General features: G+C 42.1%; 1 long non-coding RNA gene across 1 annotated transcript in view; it reads left to right on the forward strand.

The window, feature by feature from the left end:
* The window catches only part of LOC141114198 (uncharacterized), a 113,395-nt gene extending 102,101 nt beyond the window's left edge, over positions 1-11,294 (forward strand). The window contains exon 2 of the long non-coding RNA XR_012236887.1: positions 9,706-11,294. This is a non-coding gene — a long non-coding RNA (uncharacterized lncRNA). The remainder of the gene's footprint in view (positions 1-9,705) is intronic.
* Positions 11,295-24,006: the final 12,712 nt, after the last annotated feature.

The raw sequence follows: 24,006 nt of genomic DNA on the forward strand, positions 1-24,006 counted from the left end.
TAATGGCCCCTTACCTTAGGGTAATAGGGCAAAAGCATATATCAAGATGGTAATTAGGGCGTCCACCTATAGTCTCCAAAAGACACGTCCCTCACTGTCCTAGATCCAAGGATGGGGTCTCCTCAGGTAGAATGCGGGGGAGGATTGTAGGTGTAGGGAGTAATCGGCAAAAGAAAAGCCAATAGTGTAATCCCGTTTAATGAGTAAATATCTCTTTATTAATATCTGATATCTGAAATCTGATAGCGCGGGAATAACTCTTTAAATCTACAATTCTATAGACGTTCCTCTGTTCGTTTTATATGACTCCGCTTGTGCTGGATACGTCGCCCTGCAAGAACACACCGTTCTCTCTTGAGCTTTCTCTCTACTACGGACATCAGCCAAATGTTTTACATTTATTTTGGACAGAGCAGGGAAGAATTGGGAACCACTGTCAGTTTTTTTTTTTTGCGTCCCATTAGATAGATTTCCCCTTCACTTTCTGTTTCGGTGATTCACTGGAACAGGTGACAGACCATGACAATGGGGACAAGGACAACAATAAAGGTCTGAGAGATCAGGTAGGAATTCCATTCAAAGGACATTTTTCTTCTGTCATCTGCTCTACCATTGGTTACAAGGAGAGCGAGCGGGATGAAATAAATTATGTGGGAAGAGGAAACCAAACCTAAAAACCTACTGGTCTACTAAGTCTAGGTTCACATCTATGTGGTTGCGGTTGATGTTTTTTTCAGGCACGTTTTGTGATGCGTTTTTAAGCCAGCATTTTTAATGCATTTTGTGTTTATTTATTTTTTTATGTCACTTAAAAAACACTGTATATAGCTGGTTGCCAAGAAGCGGACCGGGAAGCAGGCTGCCGCGTCCTTAACAACCGATGAGTTATCAGTGGGGTTCCCTGCTGACAGCTGATAGTAAAAAAAAGAATTGCCGGCAAAAGAATTTGTGAAAACAATGGCGTGGGGTCCCCCCTTCTCGCAAAGCCATATTAGGCCCTTCGGGTCTGGTATGGATTTGGAGAGGAACCCCACACCAAAATTTAAGAAAAAATGGCGTGGGGTCCCCCCCCCAAATCCATACCAGCCCCTTATCTGAGCATGCAGGTCAGAAAAGAGAGGGGAAGAGCGAGCCCCCTCGAACCATACCAGGCCGCATGTCCTCAACATGGGGGGGTGCTCTGTCCCCCCACCCCAAAGCACCTTGTCCCCATGTTGGACATGGTGGACCTTGCCCCACGGGGACAAGGGCCTCCTTCCCGCAACCATGGGCTGTGGTTGTGGGGGTCTTATAAGAATCTAGAACCCCCTTTAACAAGGGGGTCCCCAGATCCTACCCCCCCATGTAAATGAGTAGGGGTACTACTCATTAACCCTAAAAAGTGTCACATAGAAAAAAACACAGAGATAGTCTTTGACAATTCCTTTATTAAAAATAAAAAATAATGCCCCCCCCCCCCCCCCTATGTAGATCCAACATCAATAACAACGCCAGCCATACCCGTAGAAAAAAAAAAGCTCAGCACTTGTCAGCAGCTAATGCTCGCTCTTCCGTCTAACAGCTTTTAAATAGGCAAGGGATGGGGCCAGCCAGTGATGTCACCTGGTGGCCCCGCCCCCAGGTGACATCACCACCCAGTGCAGGTTGACAGCTGATGACTCATCGGTTGTTAAAAACACAGCGGCCGGCTTCCCAGCCCGCTCCTTAGCAACCCGCTATATACAGTATTTTTAAAGGGGGAAAAAAAGAAACGCATCAAATAACGCATCAAAAATGCAACACTTGCGTTTCTGGTGCGGCTCCATTGAAGTCTGTTACACACAAAATGCAATCTGCTGTGGAAAAAAAAGTCCCCAACACTTTTCTAAAAGGCACCGGCTAAAAAACGCATAAATGTGAACGTATACTATAGAAAACCATGTTAAATGGACTGGAGTGCGTTTCTGCAAAAAGGAAAATGCACAAAAAAGAGCATAGGTGTGAATGTAGGGTAAAGTAATAAGGGGTCCTTAGGACTTTATTTGTCTACTGGGAATGATCAAAATTAAGTAAAAATATTTTCCTAAAATTTCCGTTAAAAACTGTGACATTTTTGCCAAAACGTTGACAATTTTGGTGAATTGGGCTGCCCCGATGACATAGAAGAAAGGACACGTGACAGAGTGGGCTGGAAGGAAAAGGTTTAAGTGGGGGAGGCTTGAAGGGTAACTCAACTTTTGTTAAAAAAAAAATCCCTCCGGGAGATCAATGTACATTAAAGGGATCTTAACAAACTTTGTAGCTGATTCCTACCTTTTTCTGCTCTGAAGAAATTGATGTTTGTTTGACCATGACACTTGGGTCAAATATATATATATTTGTAATTTAGGGAGGAAATTGGACCGGAGTTGTGCCAAGGTCAGGGTGGACAGTATGCCTAAAAAGGGGGCATACTCTATAATGAGAGTGAGGAGCAAAGGGGATTGTGGGTGGGAACCGACGTTAATGAGCTGCTGGATGGGATTTATAAAGGGAGAGAGAGACTCCTCCCACAAATTCAGGTTAATGACTTAGACTTCCTACATATATATTTATTTAAAAATTTAATTTGCCGAATTATGAAGAAATTAAGAATATGTTTCAGTCTTGAAGGGTATAAATAAAAAAAAAATAAAAGTTATAAAATATAAACAATTATATACATGATGCTATTTAATAATATAAAGTTCTCCATTGGGCTCACTTGTGACATTGATTATGTACATCGTAGTATATATATTGGGTCTCCCTAGCGCAGTACTTTCCACCAATAGACTATAATTTTATGTTCTTACACGGGTAAAAATTAGACACCAGAAGCAGAGATGCTGTTTTATAAATACTATTAATTAGTTAAAAAAAAAAAAAAAAAACAAGAACTACGTGTTCATCTGATGCTGTATACATAGCCAACAGCAAGCAGCCAATACAAGGTCACCGACATTAACCCCTACGGTGCCAGAGCTGCTCGGCTCACGTGATATATCTCATGTGAGGATTTCAGCATAGAAATATGAGGGCTAATATTCAATCCCCTGTACAGCAGAGCTCAGGGTGGGAGAGGGAGAAGCAGCACAAGGAACTAATCAGTTGTGCTGCAGTGCTCATGTGCTAACAGGGGACATATGACAGGTGGAGAGAGCTGAGTGACAGACAGGTCAGCTCATCAGTGTACAGCTTCTTCATTCACTGTCCAGTCACAGGTGGGGAAGGACAAGGCCTGTAAGTGTTACTTAGGGCTAGTTTAAACTTGCTTCAAAACATGGCTTTGGACAGGCTTTGTTAAAGCTCTCTGAATGCCAGTCAAAGCTCCTGTCACTAAATAAAATGGTTAGGTTACAGTCCTGTTTACATCTTGCTTTTGCTTGATGAGGCTTCGGTGAGGCTTCAATGAGGCTTTGGTGGAGCTTCGGTGAGGCTTCGATGAGGCTTTGGTGGAGCTTCGGTGAGGCTTCGATGAGGCTTTGGTGGGGCTTCAGTGGAGCTTCAAGCGAGCTTTGCCAAAGACTTCTATGGAGGCTTTGAAGACGCTTTGAAGCACCACTGAAGCTACATGGGGTATGATCTTTGAAGCAAAGCCGAAGCAAAGCAAAAGCAAGGTGTAAACAGGACTGCAAGCTAACCATTTTATTTAGTGACAGGAGCTTTGACTGGCATTCAGAGAGCTTTAACAAAGCATGTCCAAAGCCTTGTTTTGAAGCAAGTGTAAACTAGCCCTAATGTGTGTTGAAGAACATGTGACTTACTCCGTGTGACAACACTGGTGCTTTGTAATTGGCTCAATGATGTCACACCGTCACAAGAATAAAGTCCCTGTGTAAGCTCCAACTGGATCAGCTGGAAATTGAACAGGTCTTCCTTCCTCATTGACTTGCATAAGTAAAGCATAGGTTTGCTTTTAACCACTTAAAGACCAGGCCTCTTTTTCAGACTCGGTGTTTACAAGTTAAAAACAAGTTTTTTTGCTACAAAATTACTTAGAACCCCCAAACATTATACATTTTTTTTTCTAACACCCTAGAGAATAAAATGGCGGTCATTGCAATACTTTTTGTCACACTGTATTTGTGCAGCGGTCTTACAAGCGCACTTTTTTTTTGGAAAAAAATTTGAATAAAAAAATTGGACAACAGTAAAGTTAGCCCAATTTTTTTTTTATACTGTGAAAGATAATGTTACGCCGAGTCAATTGATACCCAACATGTCACGCTTCAAAATTGCGCCCACTCGTGGAATGGCGTCAAACGTTTACCCTTAAAAATCTCCTTAGGTGACGTTTAAAAAATTCTACAGGTTGCATGTTTTGAGTTACAGAGGAGGTCTAGGGCTAGAATGATTGCTTTCGCTCTAACGATTGCGGCAATACCTCACATGTGTGATTTGACCACAGTTTTCATATGCGGGCGCTACTCACGTATGAGTTCGCTTCTGCACGCGAGCTCGCAGGGATGGGGCGCTTTAAAAAAAAATAAAAAATTCTTATTTATTTTACTTGATTTTATTTATTTTTTTACTGTTTTTTATTTTTTTTTAATTGGGTCACTTTTATTCTTATTACAAGGAATGTAAAAATCCCTTGTCATAGAAAAAAAGCATGACAGGTCCTCTTAAATATGAGATCTGGGGTCAAAAAGTCTTTAGATCTCATATTTGGACTTAAATGCAATAAAAAAAAGAAAAAAAAAATGTTGTCATTTGAAAAAATGACAACAGAAAAATGGCCTTTTTAAGACGTATGGGTGGAAGTGATGTTTTAACGTCGCTTCCGCCCTGCTATAGTATGGAGACGGGTGGGGGCCATCTTCCCCTCACTCGTCTCCATACCCAGTCACGGACAGGTCCCGATCGCCTCCGCCGCTGCCGACGGCTACGGTAAGCGGCGTAGGGCGCGGGGGAGGGGTGGCCCCTCTCCCGCCACCAATAACGGTGATTTTGCAGTGAATCCGCCGCAGAGACCACCATTATCGTAAACAGGACTGCCAGCTCAAAAGATGGATACCTCGGTTGTGGCAGCAGCTGCTGTTACCGAGATATCCATCTTCAAACTGCCGACGTATATGTACAGGAGCCGGTCATTTTTGATTTGACTTCAAATTTCTACTTTTATCTATAAAAGAAAACTGTAGGTTGACCACTAGAGGGAGCTCTCCATGGCTCTGTGTAATTACTCTCCAAAACCACTTGAGATATCAATTGCAAGAGGAGAAAAAAATGGGAAAGCCCAGCTCTGACCATCTGTTAGTTATATTATGATGGCGTTACTCAGCTCTACATAATGCGCTGGATTTTCTGGAGGTAAAAATAGTCGTATATGTAGTTAGATGCATATAAAAATGAATGTCATGGATTTGATTCTAATCCTGTCATTTCTGATTTTATGTGCAATATCCTGTTTGTCTTGGCCAATCAGGGAAAGAGAAGGTTCGAGACAGCGTGGGGTAAACTTAATTAAATTTCCGATAGGGCTTGTTAGCCTTGGCACACGCCAGCCTGGATTATTTTTAATGGTATTAAATAATGTTTTATAGGGTTACATTTGCCATTACTCAATGGGTATTGGACAGTTTGGTGTGAAAAAAGGTCACAATGTTTCAAAGATGTTCCAACATCCCAAGACAGGACTGTGAGTTATGATGTGCCTCAGATGAATGAATCTCAGTGTCAGAGGATAATGGATTTACTGATATTCTAATGAAGACGGAGACAAACTTAAAATCAGTCAGTATGCCTGCCTGCCCATGGGTCCATTCTATCTATCTATCTATCTATCTCATTCATTCATCCAAATCCTTCCTTCCATCCAATCCATCCATCCATGGATCCAATCTATCCATCCAGCCAGTCCATCTTTCCTTCCTTCCTTCCTTCCTTCCTTCCTTCCTTCCTTCCTTCCTTCCTTCCTTCCTTCCCTCCCTCCCTCTCTCCCTTCCTTCCTTCCTTCCTTCCTTCCTTCCTTCCTTCCTTCCTTCCTTCCTTCCTTCCTTCCCATACATTCAATCTTTCCATCCATCCATCCATCCATTAATCCAATCCATCATCCCATCCATCCATCCTTTCTTCTTTTCATAAATTCATCCTTCCTTCCACCCATCCATCCAGTTCCTCCTTCCTTCCTTCCTTCCTTCCTTCCTTCCTTCCTTTCCTTCCTTCCTTCCTTCCTTCCTTCCTTCCTTCCTTCCTTCCTTCCTTCCTTCCTTCCTTCCTTCTTTCCTATCCATACATTCAATCTCTCCATCCATCCAATCTATCCACCCATCCATGCATCTAATCTATCTATCCATCCACCCACCCATCCAGTTAATCTTTCCTTCCTTTCCTTCTACCCAACCCATCCATTCAATCTCTCCATCCATCCATTCATCCAATCCAAACTTCCATCCTACCTTATTTTCATTCATTCATCCAAATCCACCCTTCCTTCCACCCATCCATCCAGTTTATTCTTCCTTCCTATCCATCAATTTTTCCTTCCAATCCATCCACTCTCTCCATCCATCCATTTATCCATCCTTCCAATCCACCCATCCATGCATCCAATCTATCCACCCATCCATCCAGTTTATCTATCATTCCTTCCTTCCTATCTATCCATCCATTCATCCAATCAATCCATCCGTCTATTCATGTATTCATTCATATCCATCCACGCATTCAGTTTATCCATCCATCCTTCCTTCCAGTCATTCATTCATATCCATCCATCACTTCATTCATCCAATCAATCCATCATCCATACAATCTTCCATTCACTATCTCTCAATCAAAACCTTTAAGCTGAAATCGGACTACTTCGAATGAATGGTTAAGGAATACTGTTGAACCTCCTTAAGCAGCCCACCTAGTCCTGTACCCCCCCCCCCCCCTTTAAAATATAAAAAAAAAGCTTGGCCACCATCAGCACTGAGCTCCTATTATTATGAGGACTTTCTGTATTTTTGTCCCATCTTAAAGTGCACACATCTGATGCTAAAGAGCACCCCAGCCAACCAAGGGCCTGCTTAGTCACAGCTGTCTTGTGATGAGGACAATGTTAATTACAGCCCAATCACAGGTTCCAATACATTGGCTAAGATTTAGAACTTCTATCAAGCTTTTGTTGCTGCCTGTGTCCCCATTGGGGATTCTTCCCTCACTTCCTGTCTTGGTGACCCCTGAGTTCTGATGTCACCAGGACAAGAAATGTGTATAGGGCTCATTTCATCGCAAAATGCAATACATACAGAAACAGGTCTTGTGGAATGGTAAGCAGAATTGCTGGATTGATTTGTTTATCTGTAACTATGTGTACGGTATATATACATATAAAACCTAATACAACATTCTGTACACGTCAGATCCGTGGGTGACGTAGAGGAAAATCACCCGTGCCACACGGGAATAAATAATCATCATGAATATACAATTATGTTTGTACTCTATTGGCACAGCGGTGCACAGACGTTAATTACACCCCATTTGCATGGATGGCAGTGACTGTATGTGGAGATATGTGCCGTGTTTTTCCCATTGTTTTATCTCATCTCCGGCTCCTATGTCTCCTCTTTCCCAGGATAGAATAAATTCCGGCAGACAGGAAGTAATAATGACATTTGTAGCGTGGTGCCCTGCTGCTTCTGAGACTTTTTACAGCACCAAATGTGTCCAGTGCAGTGATGGTCAACTTATCATATATAGGGGATCCCAAGTGTGAACCCCAATATCACCAAAGAGCTGTACATTATATTTCGCATTTTTAATACTACAGATGACTGTCAGAGACCACTGACTCACGACAAGAGAGGGTCTGTGATTGTGGACTGGCTACAAGCCTTGTTAGAGACTAGGAGACATTCACAGATTGTGACATGTTACAAGAGATGGCTAAAGTTATCTGCCATTATAAATCTTTATCAATTCCATTCTTCTCCATAAGTGCTCCCTACAGATTGTTGTCAGAGACTGCCGCTTTCTGCAGGAGATGATCAGAGACCACAGACGTGCTACAAGCCTGCTTATCGATTAGGGATGTGCTGCATGGTAAATTCACAGATTGGGGACATGTTACAAGAAAGAGTTACCTGCCTTTATACAATTTATCAAATCAATGCTCCCTACAGATGACAGTCACAGACTGTCAACTTATTACAAGAGATAGTCAGAGACTAGGGACATGCTACAAGCCTAATCAGAGATGGAGATGTGCTGCAGGAGACATTCACAGACTGGGGACATGTTACAAGAGACTGCCAGAGTTAACTGCCATTTATAGTCCTTTTTTAGATTGATGACCCCCATTTGTGCTCAATACAGAGGACTGCCAGAGATTGCTGACTTACTGCAGAAGATGGTCAGAGACTACAGACATGCTACAAGTGTGGTCAGAGACTACGGACATGCTACAAGTGTGGTCAGAGACTACGGACATGCTACAAGTGTGGTCAGAGACTACGGACATGCTACAAGTGTGGTCAGAGACTATGGACATGCTACAATTGTGGTCAAAGACTACAGACATGCTACAAGTGTGGTTAGAGACTACAGACATGCTACAAGTGTGGTCAGAGACTACAGACATGCTACAAGTGTGGTCAGAGACTACGGACATGCTACAAGTGTGGTCAGAGACTACGGACATGCTACAAGTGTGGTCAGAGACTACGGACATGCGGCAAGTGTCGTTAGAGACTACGGACATGCTACAAGTGTGGTCAGAGACTATGGACATGCTACAAGTGTGATCAGAGACTATGGACATGCTACAAGTGTGATCAGAGACTACAGACATGCTACAATGAGGTCAGAGACTACGGACATGCGGCAAGTGTCGTTAGAGACTACGGACATGCTACAAGTGTGGTCAGAGACTATGGACATGCTACAAGTGTGATCAGAGACTACAGACATGCTACAAGTGTGGTTAGAGACTACAGACATGCTACAAGTGTGGTCAGAGACTACAGACATGCTACAAGTGTAGTCAGAGACTAAAGACATGCTACAAGTGTGGTCAGAGACTACAGACATGCTACAAGTGTAGTCAGAGACTAAAGACATGCTACAAGTGTGGTCAGAGACTATGGACATGCTACAAGTGTGATCAGAGACTACAGACATGCTACAATGAGGTCAGAGACTACGGACATGCGGCAAGTGTCGTTAGAGACTACGGACATGCTACAAGTGTGGTCAGAGACTATGGACATGCTACAAGTGTGATCAGAGACTACAGACATGCTACAAGTGTGGTTAGAGACTACAGACATGCTACAAGTGTAGTCAGAGACTAAAGACATGCTACAAGTGTGGTCAGAGACTACAGACATGCTACAAGTGTAGTCAGAGACTAAAGACATGCTACAAGTGTGGTCAGAGACTATGGACATGCTACAAGTGTGGTTAGAGACTATGGACATGCTACAAGTGTGGTTAGAGACTACGGACATGCTACAAGTATAGTTAGAGACTACAGACATGCTACAAGCGTGGTTAGAGATTACAGACATGCTACAAGTGTGGTTAAAGACTACAGACATACTACAAGCGTGGTTAGAGACTATGGACATTCTACAACTACAAGCCTGTTAAGAGACTGGGGATGTGCTGCAGAAGACATTCACAGACTGGAGACATTTTTTAAGAGACTGCTAGAGTTAACTGATGTTATAACACTTTTTCAAATATTTTTTCTCTCATTTGTGTCCTCTACAGATGACTGTCAGAGACTGAAGACTTATTGCAGGATATGGTTGGAGGCTACGGACATGCTACAATTCTGGTCAGATTGAGATGAGCTGCAGGAGTCATTCACAGACTGCGGACATGTTACAAGAGACTGCGAGAATTAACTGCCATTATAGTCCTTTTTCAGATCAATGTTCCCCCGTTTGTGCTCAATACAGATGACTGCTGACTTACTACAAGAGATGGTTAGAAACTGCAGACATACTACAGTTATCCCCCATTTGTGCTCCTTATACCCCATAAACTAGTGAAATGCTGAAGTTCTTGCAATGCACATATGGGACTACAGAAAGGACTTTCTTGTTAATACAAGAGCCTGAATATAGTAAAGGGAGGTGGTCTCACAATGCAAACCCCAGGCAAGGAAACCCCCTCTTATATTATTTCATGTCACATGCTGATCAGGGCTACATAAGCAAATGAAGTGAGCATTCATCTTCACACCAGAAGGAAAAACCTCACTGAAAAATGAATTTATGTTTATTTTTTTATTTATGTTTATTTTTTTAGGAATTGTTTGTAGGAACCCAACCTGTTTCGGGGCAGTTACAGTGTCCTCTGCTTCATCAGGACTGATTTTATGCAGTTGATGTTCCGGGGGGGGGCACGATAAAATGATTTAAATCCTGACATTTATAAAAGTCAGTTTGTACGTGTAACAGATTTGTTACAAAATACAAATTTGTTACAAATAAAAAAAAATTGGCACTAGAGAAATTGGCACTTGACGAGCTTCCTGCTTAGTAGGGCTTACACAATGAATTTGTTTCCCTTTTCTTCTCCCCAGTAAAGCTGGTAATACATCATCAGTATTTCGTTTGAATGTGCATACTGAAATTCAGAAAAAACCTTCGTCAGAGCATTCGATAGTACTTAACAAATTTTATAGGCAAATCCTAAAAATGCTTGTTTGATTGCAATGCCAGTGTTTTGAATTCTACTTTCGATTTCAAGATCCACATTACAAAAAGTATCGTTATTTTCAGAACAAGACAACATTCACAGTAATGCCCTGTACACACGGTCGGACATTGATCGGACATTCCGACAACAAAATCCATGGATTTTTTCCAACGGATGTTGGCTCAAACTTGTCTTGCATACACGCGGTCACACAAAGTTGTCGGAAAATCCGATCGTTCTGAACGCGGTGACGTAAAACGCGTACGTCGGGACTATAAACGGGGCAGTAGCCAATAGCTTTCATCTCTTTATTTATTCTGAGCATGCGTGGCACTTTGTCTGTCGGATTTGTCTACACACGATCGGAATTTAAAGGATCGGATTTTGTTGTCGGAAAATTTGATAGCCTGCTCTCAAACTTTGTGTGTCGGAAATTAGGATGGAAAAAGTCCGATGGAGCCCACACATGGTCGAAATTTCCGACAACAAGCTCCGATCACACATATTCCATCGGAAAGTCCGACCGTGTGTACAGGGCATTTGAATGTTCAATCAAGAAAAATGCTCCATCCTTCTCCTTTTGATTTTTCTCATCACTATGGTTGAAGACAACCATCGATATCACCCTATAAACCATTAAAAAATGTAACAAACCTTCTGCAATGTTTTTGAAACTTTACTGGTGTGTGGCCAGCTTAAGTCTTTGGGTCACGTTTGACCGGATTGAACACAGTAGACCCCCTATAAGGCTAAAGGCCTCTATTCACGGCTCCAATTTTGCCCGACTACTGCTGAATCAGCCGAAATTCAAACCCTGGGTGGCCATGCAAGCTCTTCCAGGCTCGACAAAAGTCAATTTAAAATTCCACTGAGCCAATGATTGCATCCTATCAGATGCATCCACCGGTTGGCAGTACCATTGCACTCAGGCTGTCCTAATACAAAAGCCGGCAGTGGAGGTTCCTCCATCCATGAGAATGCAGTTAACAACAAAAGTGGTGGCAACATTTGGCTGATATGATGATGTCAAAATAACATTGTTCTTTTATATTATACAGTTTTATCTTAAACTGGAGGTACTGGGTCTAGTGGTAGACACTAAGCACTGCTCATTGGGTGGATGGTGGTCGATCTGTTATCCAGCAATTGAAAAATGGGCGGAGGGGGATTAATTGACTTTGAGCCCATGTATGGCGGCCTTAACTGAACTTCTCTCAGCAGTTCTTAGACAAGAGCTGCCAGCCGTTTTTTTCCTGATGTATGAACAATTGCAGGGAGCATTTTCAAAGCTGTATTGGAAATGCAGTAATGAAAATATGGAACAGCAAACACGCACAAATCTGAAAGTTCAGGTTTTACTACAATACAAACTCAGGCAGTGGCTATAAAGACAATCAAGTTAGGATGGGATATTGAGAAAGATGGAACCCCCCGTGAAATCCAGTTTACAGTTTTGGAAACCTTTCCACCTCCTCCCTCCTGTCTCATTGTAAGTGGCTTTCAGTCTACTAAGCCCAATACAATAAAACATGTGCTGTCCATTACAGGAAGTTTTATTGTCTTGTGGTTTTTCAGGTTAACAGTATGTTAAGTTGTATTTTATGTGATGTGCTTGGATGTGTCATCTGACATGTATGTAAACAGATGAGACACAAGTAAAGGCAAATCTAGCTACTCTGATAGATTGTCCTTTCCTTCTCTTTGAAATGAGTGGTTTGAGTTTATAAACTAAAAACATTGTTCTGCATATCCTAGTATGCTCAGTAGGTGGCGCTGCTCCTAGTTGGAGTATGCAGCGAGGTTTACACGTATTGATAACTGGTTTCATTAGCTCTTGCATTGTATTAAATGAAACCCGACAGGGAAAATTTGGATAGGCTACAATTCCTGACCTACTTTTGAATAATTCACTTGCCTGCCTCTGCTCTTGTCTTTAAAGTGGCTGTAAACCCTGTAAAATAATTCCAAAAAAAAAAAAACTGCAACACAAAGGCATAATGAGCTAGTATGCCTAGCATATGCATAGCATACTAGCTCATTATGAAGGTTGAAGCCCCCACAGCGGTCCTCGTTCCCCGCTCCAGCGGCCGACATCTCTCCGGGGGGTTACTTCCGGGTAGCATGGCTCCGGCGCTGTGATTGGCCGGGGACGCGATGACGTCATTCCCGGGCATGCACGTGGGAGCCACCGGTAACGGCACAGTAAAACTGAAAGCATTTGTGCCATTGCTTCAGTTTGCTTAAGTGTGCATGTTCCGATGGCGTTGGCACATGCAAATACAGGGGATATCTCCTAAACCGTGCAAGTTTAGGAAATATCCAGTGTAGCTACAGGTAAGTCTAATTATAGACTTGCCTGTAGTATAAAGTGGTTGTAAAGGGTTTACAACCACTTTAATGCAGTCTATGTCTGTGACCTGCAGCATGCATGGGGGTCATCATGAGTGTTGATTTCAATAGCTGAATGCTTGTTTCAGATCAGAGGCTCTGAAGCCAGAGGATTATCATAACAGCCAGCATTTTCAAAAGCTGATAAACAATTTCATGCTTTAGCTTCCTCTTAAAATAGGCCTGTCCTGAATTAAAAACAAGAGCTATCGTTGTTGACCTACTTCTGAAAATACTAGTTGCCTGGCTGCTATAATAACCTGTGTGTTATATATCCCGGACTCATGCATGCTGTGTATTACATACTCCTGAACTTTGCACTCAGTGTGTTACATATTCCTGACCCCTGCACGCTGTGCATTACACACCCCTAACCCTGCAAACTGTAAGGAACACACTTCTAACCCCTGCACTCTGTGTATCAAGTACTCCTGACCCCTGCAATCTCTGTGATACACACCCATGATCCCCGCATTACACACTTCTGATCCCTATATTCTCTGCGTTACACACCCCTGATCCCTGTACTGTGTGCATTACTCACCCAGGTTCCTACACTCCTAACCCCTGCACTATACACACTATCTTGTACCATGGCAATGCCTGGCATCTCATGCCTTTTTCATGACAACAGCTTGCTTACAAATGTCCAGAAATTAATAATAAGATGACCCCCCCCATGGCCTTTCAATAGGGGTACAAACTGCAAGCAAGATTTCTGAAAAGAGAGGTGGAAAGAATGATGGTGAGCTCCTAAAAATACATGAGTGTGTTACAGTGCTTGAAAAAGTATTCATACCTCTTGAAATTTTCCACATTTTGTCATGTTACAACAAAAGTGTAAATGTATTTTATTGGGATTTTATGTGATAGACCAACACAAAGTGGCACATAATTGTGAAGTGAAAGGAAAATGATAAATGGTTTTTAAAATTTGTTACAAATAAATATCTGAAAAGTGTGGCGTGCATTTGTATTCAGCCCCCTTTACTTTGATACCCCTAACTAAAATCTAGTGGAACCAATTGCCTTCAGAAGTCACCTAATTAGTAAATAGAGTCCACCTGTGTGTAATTTAATCTCAGTATAAATACAGATGTTCTGTGAAGCCCTCAGCGGTTTGTTATAGAACCTTGGTGAACAAACAGCAACATGAAGGCCAAGGAACAAACTAGACAGGTCAGGGATAAAGTTGTGGAGAAGTTTAAAGCAGGGTTAGGTATATAAAAAGTATCCCAAGCTTTGAACATCTTACGGAGCACTGTTCAATCCATCAGCCAAAAATGGAAATAGTATGGCACAACTGCAAACCTACCAAGACCTGGTGGCCAACCTAAACTGACAGGCCGGGCAAGGAGAGCATTAATCAGAGAAGCAGCCAAGAGGCCCATGGTAACTCTGGAGGAGCTGCAGAAATCTGGCCTTTATAAAAGAGTGGCAAGAAGAAAGTCATTGTTGAAAGAAAGCCATAAGAAGTCCCGTTTGCAGTTTGCGAGAAGCCATGTGGAGGACACACCAAAAATGTGGAAGAAGGTGTTCTGGTCAGATGAGCTCAAAATTGAACTTAAAGCAAAAAGCAAAACACTTTGTGTAGCGAAAAACTAACACTGCACATCACCTTGAACACACTGTGAAGCATGGTGGTGGCAGCATCATGTTGTGGGGATGCTTTTCTTCAGCAGAGACAGGGAAGCTGGTCAGAGTTGATGGGAAGATGGATGGAGCCAAATACAGGGCAATCTTAGAAGAAAACCTGTTAGGCTTCATGTACACAGGACGTTTTTACAACCTTTCCTGAACTATTTAACTTGACAGATAGTAACCGACGTTTAAATTGTGCGTTTAGCGGCATTTACATTCTGCATTTAGCAGCGTTTTGCTGCGTTTGCGCTTAGAGTTTTTTTTTTTTTAACATTTTTTATTTTTGTTTTTTCAAATAGCCAAAAATGAAAAACGCCTGTAAATGAAACGCAGCTAAACGCGAGTCACTGCGTTTGCAAGCTGTTACAGGCACACAGCGTTTCAAATGCCTCTGAACATCCATCCTGAGCGGCATTTTTTTGCGTTCCAAAAAATGCTTCTAAATTCAACTGCCTAGAAACCACTATAAACGACCCTGTGTACATGTACTGATAAGATAACATAGAGGAGAGTTCAGGGGCAGCTGAAAAAAACGCCCAACTGCTCCTAAACGTCCATTTACCAGCAGCAGTGTACATGAGGCCTTAGAGTCTGCAAAAGACTTGTGACTGGGGTTGGAGGTTCACCTTCCAGCAGGACAACGACCCTAAACATACAGCCAGAGCTACAATGGAATGGTTTAGATCAATGCATTTCATGTGTTAGAATGACCCAGTTAAAGTCCAGACCTAAATCCAATTGAAAATCTGTAGCAAGACTTGAAAATTGCTGTTTACAGACGCTCTCCATCCAATCTGACAGAGCTTGAGCTATTTTGCAAAGAAGAATGGGCAAAAATGTCATGTAGATGTACAAAGGTGGTAGAGACATCCCCAAAAAGACTTGCAGCTGTAATTGTAAACTCCAAAGACATGCTGGTAGGTTAATTGGATCCTGTCTAAATTGGCCCTAGTATGTATGAATGTGAGTTAGGGACCTTAGATTGTAAGCTCCTTGAGGGTAGGGACTGATGTGAATGTACAATGTATATGTAAAGCGCTGCGTAAATTGACGGCGCTATATAAGTACCTGAAATAAATAAATAAATAAATAAATAAAAAAAATAAAATTGCAGTGAAAGGTGGTTCTACAAAGTATTGACTCAGGGGGGCTAAATACAAATGTACTCCACACTTTTCACATATTTATTTTTTTTTAAATTTGAAAACCATTTATCATTTTCATTCCACTTCACAATTATGTGTCACTTTGTGTTGGTCTATCACATAAAATCCCAATAAAATACATTTACGTTTTTTGGTTGTAACATGACAAAATGTGGAAAATTGCAAGGGGTATGAATACTTTAAGGCACTGAATGTTGGAAGATCTTCCAACATATTAGATGGGGGTCAGTAAAGGACTTTGCACATCAATTCCCTGGAAGAATCCAGTTGCACCCGCCTCTTCAGTGTGTCTCAGGTAAGAGGGAATTTAAATCCCCTCAGGGAAGCCGTGTTCAAAAGCTGGCAGCACTGACATTTCATTCACATGGCACCGCTCTACCTGTTCTTCCAGCCTCTTGTGCCTGGAGGATTTTTTTTTAGGAGAGGTTGGTCTCACACCCTGTTTACAATGGTCCAGGCTCCAACGGAATGTAATCTTTCTGGCTGCTAATTTATTGGTGTCACAGGAAGGAATGCTCAGTCTGCATGTTCCAAAATTACTAAATCCACAGTCCTGTGTTTGTAGAACGCCTGGGTTCTTCAGCTCTTTGCAACTTACCTAAACGTGTCTATATGTGGGCTAATTATCAAGCTAAAATGAATTGGTCTTGGTGTATTTACATATGTGCATGGTACAAAAGGTTTTGCATGATGTCTCGAAATACAATGGTACAATGAATAAGGTTTGCTTAGAAGACTGTTAGTTGGACAACTTTTTTTTTTCTAGGACCTAGGGACCCATGAATAACATAATTGTAATATAATTCAAAAGTAAGACTGAGGGAAAAGCCTTTTCTTTGTAAAAAGGGGTATTTTTTATTTATTTCACCTACAGACTCAGATATAACATATATGTACATCTCCATATGTGTCATGTCCCATCACTGGCAAGACTGTGAAATTCTAGATTCAATTTGCCCCTTATTCCAGCAATAGAAGCCTCATGAGATGTAAGTAACAATCAGCCTTGAACTTTCACCATCTGCTAGTCATTATGTAGTATTACAGCTCAGAACTCTGAAGTGCACACCTGCTCTAATTTGGGAGATTAAATAGACTGTTGGACATTCAACCTTTGCCTGATTTACCAGGTAAGTTTGTCTGCTTATGCTCTGGTTTGAGGTCTGTCTAAATTATCATGCCATGGATTTCTCCTGTGTATCGTAAAGTGGTAGAAGTAAATCATTTTTGGGAATAAGTGGGAGATATTGTGATGTTTAGACTTATAAGCCGTGGCCAAAAGTTTTGAGAATGACACAAATATTCATTTTCACAAAGTCTGCTGCTTCAGTGTTTTTTAGATCTTTTTGTCAGATGTTACTATCATAGGCGTGCACAGGGGGTGTGCCAGGTGTGCCTGGGCACACCCTGATCACCAAGGTTGCCAACCATGTAAAAAAAAAGCTGTAAACATGTAAAAAGCCAGAGGCTACAGTTGCTCCATGTCTCTGCTGCCTCCTTAGCCAATGGTAACGACACTGCACAGCCCCCTTCCCCAGCGTGCCTTATTTGACTTTACAACAGAAGGTGCTGGGAGCTAGAGCAGGCAGGAGAGGGAGGGCTAAACACAGCCTGCAGTGTGGGACAGACTTCAGCTTACAAGGAAAAGGTAAGCACAATGTAGTCAGTACACATACAAACACATGCATGTGTGCCTTAGCTTTGGGGTGCACATCCTAATGAAATAGGCTGCGCACACCTATGGTTACTATGGTATACTGAAGTATACAGTGGAACCTCGGATTGTGAGTAACGCGGTTAATGAACATTTCGCAATACGAGCACTGTATTTTTAAAAATCGTAACTCGGTTTGCGAGTGTTGTCTCGCAAAACGAGCATGATTCAGGCCAAAGCGGTGTGCAGTACTGCTTTTGGCTTGAGGTGGGGGGGCGCTGGAGCCGAGCAGAGCCGAACGTCACGTTCGGCAATGCACGGAAAGACCTGAGTACAACACGGCTGACCTTGGCAAATCTCGGGTAGAAAGTATGCCGAGGTCAGCCGAAGTGTATTCGGGCCTTTTCGGCCCTTTCTGAGGCTCTTCGGCGCCCCCCGCCTCTGACTGCATGTGGCATTGCATCCCATTGAAGTCAATGCGGAACGAATTGAGGCTTCGGTCGAAGAGAGGCTTCCGTCAGGCCACTCTGCCATAAAGCCCCAACTGATGGAGGGCTGCAGTGATGGTTGACCTTCTACAACTTTCTCCCATCTTCCGACTGCATCTCTGGAGCTCAGCCACAGTGATCTTTGGGTTCTTCTTTACCTCTCTCACCAAGGCTCTTCTCCCCCGATAGCTCAGTTTGGCCAGACGGCCAGCTCTAGGAAGGGTTTTGGCCATCCCAAACCTCTTCCACTTAAGGATTATGGAGGCCGCTGTGCTCTTAGGAACCTTAAGTGCAGCATACATTTTTTTGTAACCTTGGCCAGATCTGTGCCTTGCCACAATTCTGTCTCTGAGCTCTTCAGGCAGTTCCTTTGACCTCATGATTCTCATTTGCTCTGACATGCACTGTGAGCTGTAAAGTCTTATATAGACAGGTGTGTGGCTTTCCTAATCAAGTCCAATCAGTATAATCAAACACAGCTGGACTCAAATGAAGGTGTAGAACCATCTCAAGGATGATCAGAAGAAATGGACAGCACCGGAGTTAAATATATGAGTGTCACAGCAAAGGGTCTGAATATTTAGGACCATGTGATATTTCAGTTTTTCTTTTTTAATAAATCTGCAAAAATGTCAACAATTCTGTGTTTTTCTGTCAATATGGGGTGCTGTGTGTACATTAATGAGGAAAAAAATGAACTTAAATGATTTTAGCAAAGGGCTGCAATATAGCAAAGAGTGAAACATTTAAGGGGGTCTGAATACTTTCTGTCCCCACTGTATATGCAAATTCCCATCATAAAAACTAAGGCAGCAGACTTTGGGAAAATTAATGTTTGTGCCATTCTCAAAACTTTTGGCCACGGCTGTACAGTTTGTACCAGGTTGTAGAAGAGCTTAATTACATTCCTGATTGGTGAAACCTATTTGATGTCCACCAAGACATCCATAGGAGATAGGGGAAATTGACCCACTGATAATCATTAGGTAGAGGTAAATACTTGTCTCAGGGCTTAAGAATTCTGAATGTGCGCATATTTTTTTTCCATTTCTACTGCACAATGCATGCACAGTTTCATTTGGTATCTACTCATCTGAGTCCCTTTAGTTACAGTCAAAATCCTTAAGCCCTGATGAAGGGGGAATGTGTTTGGCCCCCCGAAATGCATTGGATCAGTTTTATCATTAAATTATCTTGGACATTTGTATGGCTCTCTCATTGGATTATGTGTGTCTGGATTCTCAACTCTGAGTCCTTTCCCTTTCTTTCGAGGGTGCTCCCCTGTCGTGTGGAAAATCTTTTTGAAATTTACATAAATGGCAAATTGTAATAGGTCACTGTGAAAGAATGGGGGTCATCTGGTCTTTTCATTATTGATTAGCCAGTAACTTAGTCACTGGCTTTTTAACATTTTACAGTATTATGCTTCCCTTTGAGATTCTGCCCATGGCCCCATAGTTTATTCCAAATAAAGTGGCATTTCAGGGGATTATGACTACATTTCCTGGCACGGAGTTAGTGAGAGTTTGGTAGTGGTGCCATGGTAAGAGGGTGGATGAATTTTCTGCCAGGGTTCCTATATATTTTAGGAGGTTGGCAAGTACCTAAACCTATTAGCTTCCATTTAAAAAGGAATGCCAGTTTTAGTTTTTCCTGCATCGTAACTAATGTTGATCATATTCGGATAGCAAATAAACCATATAGACTAGTATTGTGATCTGTGGCTGCAATAGTAGTATTTCCCAAACTTACATTATAAGCTTTGTTGTAGCCCATCCATAACCCACCAAATACTGTTCTTTTTAAAATCTACAGTTGGACTTATGCTTTCTTCACCACTAGGCCAACTGTTCGTGCTATCCCCCATTCTTCCTCAGTGAACTAGGTAGCAAATATCATAGCTACTCAAGGCAGAATATACAGTATCTCACAAAAGTGAGTACACCCCTCACATTTTTGTAAATATTTTATTCTATTTTTTCATGTGACAACACTGAAGAAATGACACTTTGCTACAATGTAAAGTAGTGATTGTACAGCTTGTATAACAGTGTCAATTTGCTGTCACCTCAAAATAACTCAACACACAGTCATTAATGTCTAAACCGCTGGCAACAAAAGTGAGTACACCCCTAAGTGAAAATGTCCAAATTGGGCCCAAAGTGTCGATATTTTGTGTGGCCATCATTATTTTTCAGCACTGCCTTAACCCTCTTGGGCATGGAGTTCACCAGAGCTTCACAGGTTGCCACTGGAGTCCTCTTCCACTCCTTATCACAGAGCTGGTGGATGTTAGAGACCTTGCACTCCTCCACCTTCAGTTTGAGGATGCCCCACAGATGCTCAATAGGGTTTAGGTCTGGAGACATGCTTGGCCAGTCCATCACCTTTACCCTCAGCTTCTTTAGCAAGGCAGTGGTCGTCTTGGAGGTGTGTTTGGGGTCGTGATCATGTTGGAATACTGTGAGATACTATAAATGTTAAGGCTAGAGACAAAGAAACTGAAAGTGACAGTCTGCCGACACTGTGTCTCTATCCCTAGAACCAATGACTGGGTAAACTATTACTGTAGCACAGTGGTTCTCACCTCCTGTCCTCGGGACCCACTAACAGGCCAGATTTTAAGTATTACCTTGGGGAGATGCAGACTAGAATACTGCAATCACTGAGCAGCAAATTATATCACCTGTGATGTATTTTAGTTACCTTGCAAACCTGGCCTGTTAGTGGGCCCTGAGGACAGGAGTTGAGAACCACTGCTGTAGCAGATATAGCAGATAGTTGCAGCAACATGTTTCGAGGCTTGGCCTTTTTGTCAGATTTTGGAGATAGAGACCAGTGGGTGAATTATATAGCAAATAATTTTGTTTTATTGGAGTGGGGGTGGGGTGACTTCGGAACATACTGCTCAACAGTCACCACGTCCACCATTATGTTGGAGCCTTCACAGCCTGCACAGCTATTATGTTAAAGCTTGCACAGCCTGCGCAGTCAACCTTTCTATATTACAGTAAATCACACAGGTTTATGAAAGCGCCAGCGCATACATAAATAGGACATAATATAGTTGTAGGCAGGTAGAGTTTTATGCTGCCCCAGTTGGAAAGGTTAGTGTTAATTATGTTTTTTGGCAGGCTTTGTTGGGTCCAACCCACTGGCTCTGTATATTATAAAAGGGACAGGGGTCCAGACCCAACAAACAAAAGTGTGAGAATCAACGCCTGAACAAGAAAGCAAGATTTTCCGTTTTTACCGTTTCCAGAGTTTGTCCTACTGGCCTGCGGATATGCCGAGACATATTCCTTTATGCAGGGTGCGTTTAGTGCGCCCCATGTATAGAAGACTGCAAGGGCACTTTAACACATATACTACAAATTCTGTTGAACAGGTGATGCAATTATGCAGTAATTGCATACTCATTACCAACAGAGTCATGAAGAGATGACTGTCTTTGGTTTATGAACTGGCAAGTTAAACAACCCCACTTTTTACATTGGTAGATAACTGTTCTCGGGTCGAACAAAAAACAGATATTCATCATTCTCTGGCTACTCCTGTTATGATTCTGCAATCTACTAGGAGCAACAATATTTTTGTTGCTACAAGTCTTAAAATTGATACCAGGTACCTCCGGAGGACAAGGTCTTAATTTGTTGTCTAAACACTAAAGATGTGCCAATGTTTTCTCAAAATTTTGACAATGGCCTTATATTAAGTTAGTGGGGAACATTACATCTGTACTATGTTAATTATCTGATACATGACATATTTTAGGTTGGTAGTCCTAATATATCTTATAGGTGCTCTTAACCACTTCAGCCCTGGAAGGATTTGCCCCCTTAATGTCCAGGCCATTTTTGTGATACGGCACTGCATCACTTTAACTGACAATTGCGCATTTGTGCGACGCTGTACCCAAACAAAATAGTCACTTTTTTTTCCCCCCCACAAATAGAGCTTTCTTTTGGTGGTAACAAAAAAAGAGCGACTATTTTGAAAAAAAAGTAATATTCTTTTACTTTTTGCTATAAAAAATACCTTCTACATATTTTTGGTAAAAAAAATAGCAATAAGCGTATATTGTTTGGTTTGCACAAAAATTATAGCATCTACAAAATAGGGGCTATAATTATGCCATTTTTATTATTATTTTTTTTTTTTACTAGTAATGGCGGTAATCTGTGATTTTTAGCAGGACTGCGACATTGCGGGGGACAGATCGGATACTTTTGACACATTTTTGGGACCATTGACACTTATACAGCAATCAGTGCTATAAAAATGCACTGATTACTGTGTAAATGTCAGGGGCAGGGAAGGTGTTAACACTAGGGGGAGATCAAGGGGTTAAATGTGTTCCCTTGTGTGTGTTTCTATTGTGGGGGAATGTGACTGACTAGAGGAGGAGCCAGATCGCTGTTCCTAACTAGTAGGAACAGATGATCTGTCTCTCCTCTCCTGAAAGAATTTAGATGTGTGTTTACACACGCACATCCCCGTTCTGGCTCTCGTTCCTGTGATTGCGCGTGGCCAGTGGACATCGCACCCACCTGCCACACGCATCGGGTCTCCAGCTGTGCAGCGGGCGCGCACGCCTGCGATAGCTGTTTAGAGGGCCGACGTACAGCTACAGCGATATGCGCAGGAGAGCCGACCTGCCGCTGTAGAATGACGGCGGCTGGTCGGCTAGTGCTTAATAAATCCTCCTGGATAGCCTCTCTATTTAAATTTTTTAATCGGGGATAGACTTTGTGTTTTAAATTCCTCAGTTTGGCACATTCTAGTCTGGCACAGTTCCTCTTCAAATGGTGGAACTGTCCAACAGGTATATTATTCCGCCAACAGGGATGGTGGCAACTCCCATAATGTAAGTAGGAGTTGCCAGTGGTTGGTATGAAATAATTCTTGGTAAATATAGTTTCACCATCATGAAATAATTCCAGGTTTAAAAAAAAACAACCTGTCATGATCAATGATGTGTGTGACTTGGAGGCCCAAGTCATTATTATTACAATGGGCCACAAAGGAGAGGAACAATTCCATACTGCCATTCCAAATCAATAAAATTTAATCTATATAAATATGCAGATAAATGCAGATAAAAATAATAAAGAAACACAAACTAATTGTGCTCCAAGCTGAATTTGGTGCATTCCACAATAAATCTCGCCTGGTGGAAATTCATGTTTGGGCCTTTGCACAAGAATTATTGCAGTGCAGATAACCCCACTCTACACGGAATGGACATATGGAGGGAATACACATCCAGGGAGGCCCATAAATAACCAGATTCCACCTGTAGCCAGCCAGTATATCAATGACAGGCTGGAATTCCCAATGTTTGATGGCAAATGGGATGCGTTGAGTTGCAAAAAATGATCAATATATTGGGCAAGCCCACTGGATAATCTGTTAATGCTAGCTATGATGCACCTCCCCAGAGGGTTCTCCACCTACTTGTGTATCTTTGGTAATCAGTAGAAGTAGGGGGTACTGCACTGCAAAGGCACCAAAAAAAACTTTTTTCTTTTTCATTAATGACCCCTTCCTTGTATCCCTGCCGTGCTTCCTAACTCTCCAGTGGGAACCTATAGCAGCAGGATCTTTGGGGACATTTTTTATTTACAAATTGACCACAGAGGTCCAGCACCATGGCTCTTCATTTGTGTGTTTCTAAGAAGTAAGCCTGTAGACCAGCCCAAAAGCCTATCCACCCTAACTGCAATACAGTTGAAATATAATTGTTAAACAAAGAAATGGGGTTAAGTAGAAGTAACAATTGTTTGTGGCCCTAATATGATGTTGTAGGTGGCTGCTTGCCACCCCTGGATGTCTTGCTACCCTAAGCCACAACCTTGTTGGGTATGCTTAAATCTGGCCCTGATTATGTTCCCTTGTCATAAAGGTAAGGAAAGACTGAATGGCTGCCAAGTATTTCTCATTAGAAGATAAATGGTTCTCATAGGGTAACATGACTGTAATGGAGAGGAGGCTGTGGGTCTAGTCAGTCACATAAACTACAGCACCA

The sequence above is a fragment of the Aquarana catesbeiana genome, linkage group LG12, assembly GCF_042186555.1.
Source record: "Aquarana catesbeiana isolate 2022-GZ linkage group LG12, ASM4218655v1, whole genome shotgun sequence".
NCBI classification, from domain to species: Eukaryota; Metazoa; Chordata; class Amphibia; order Anura; family Ranidae; genus Aquarana; species Aquarana catesbeiana.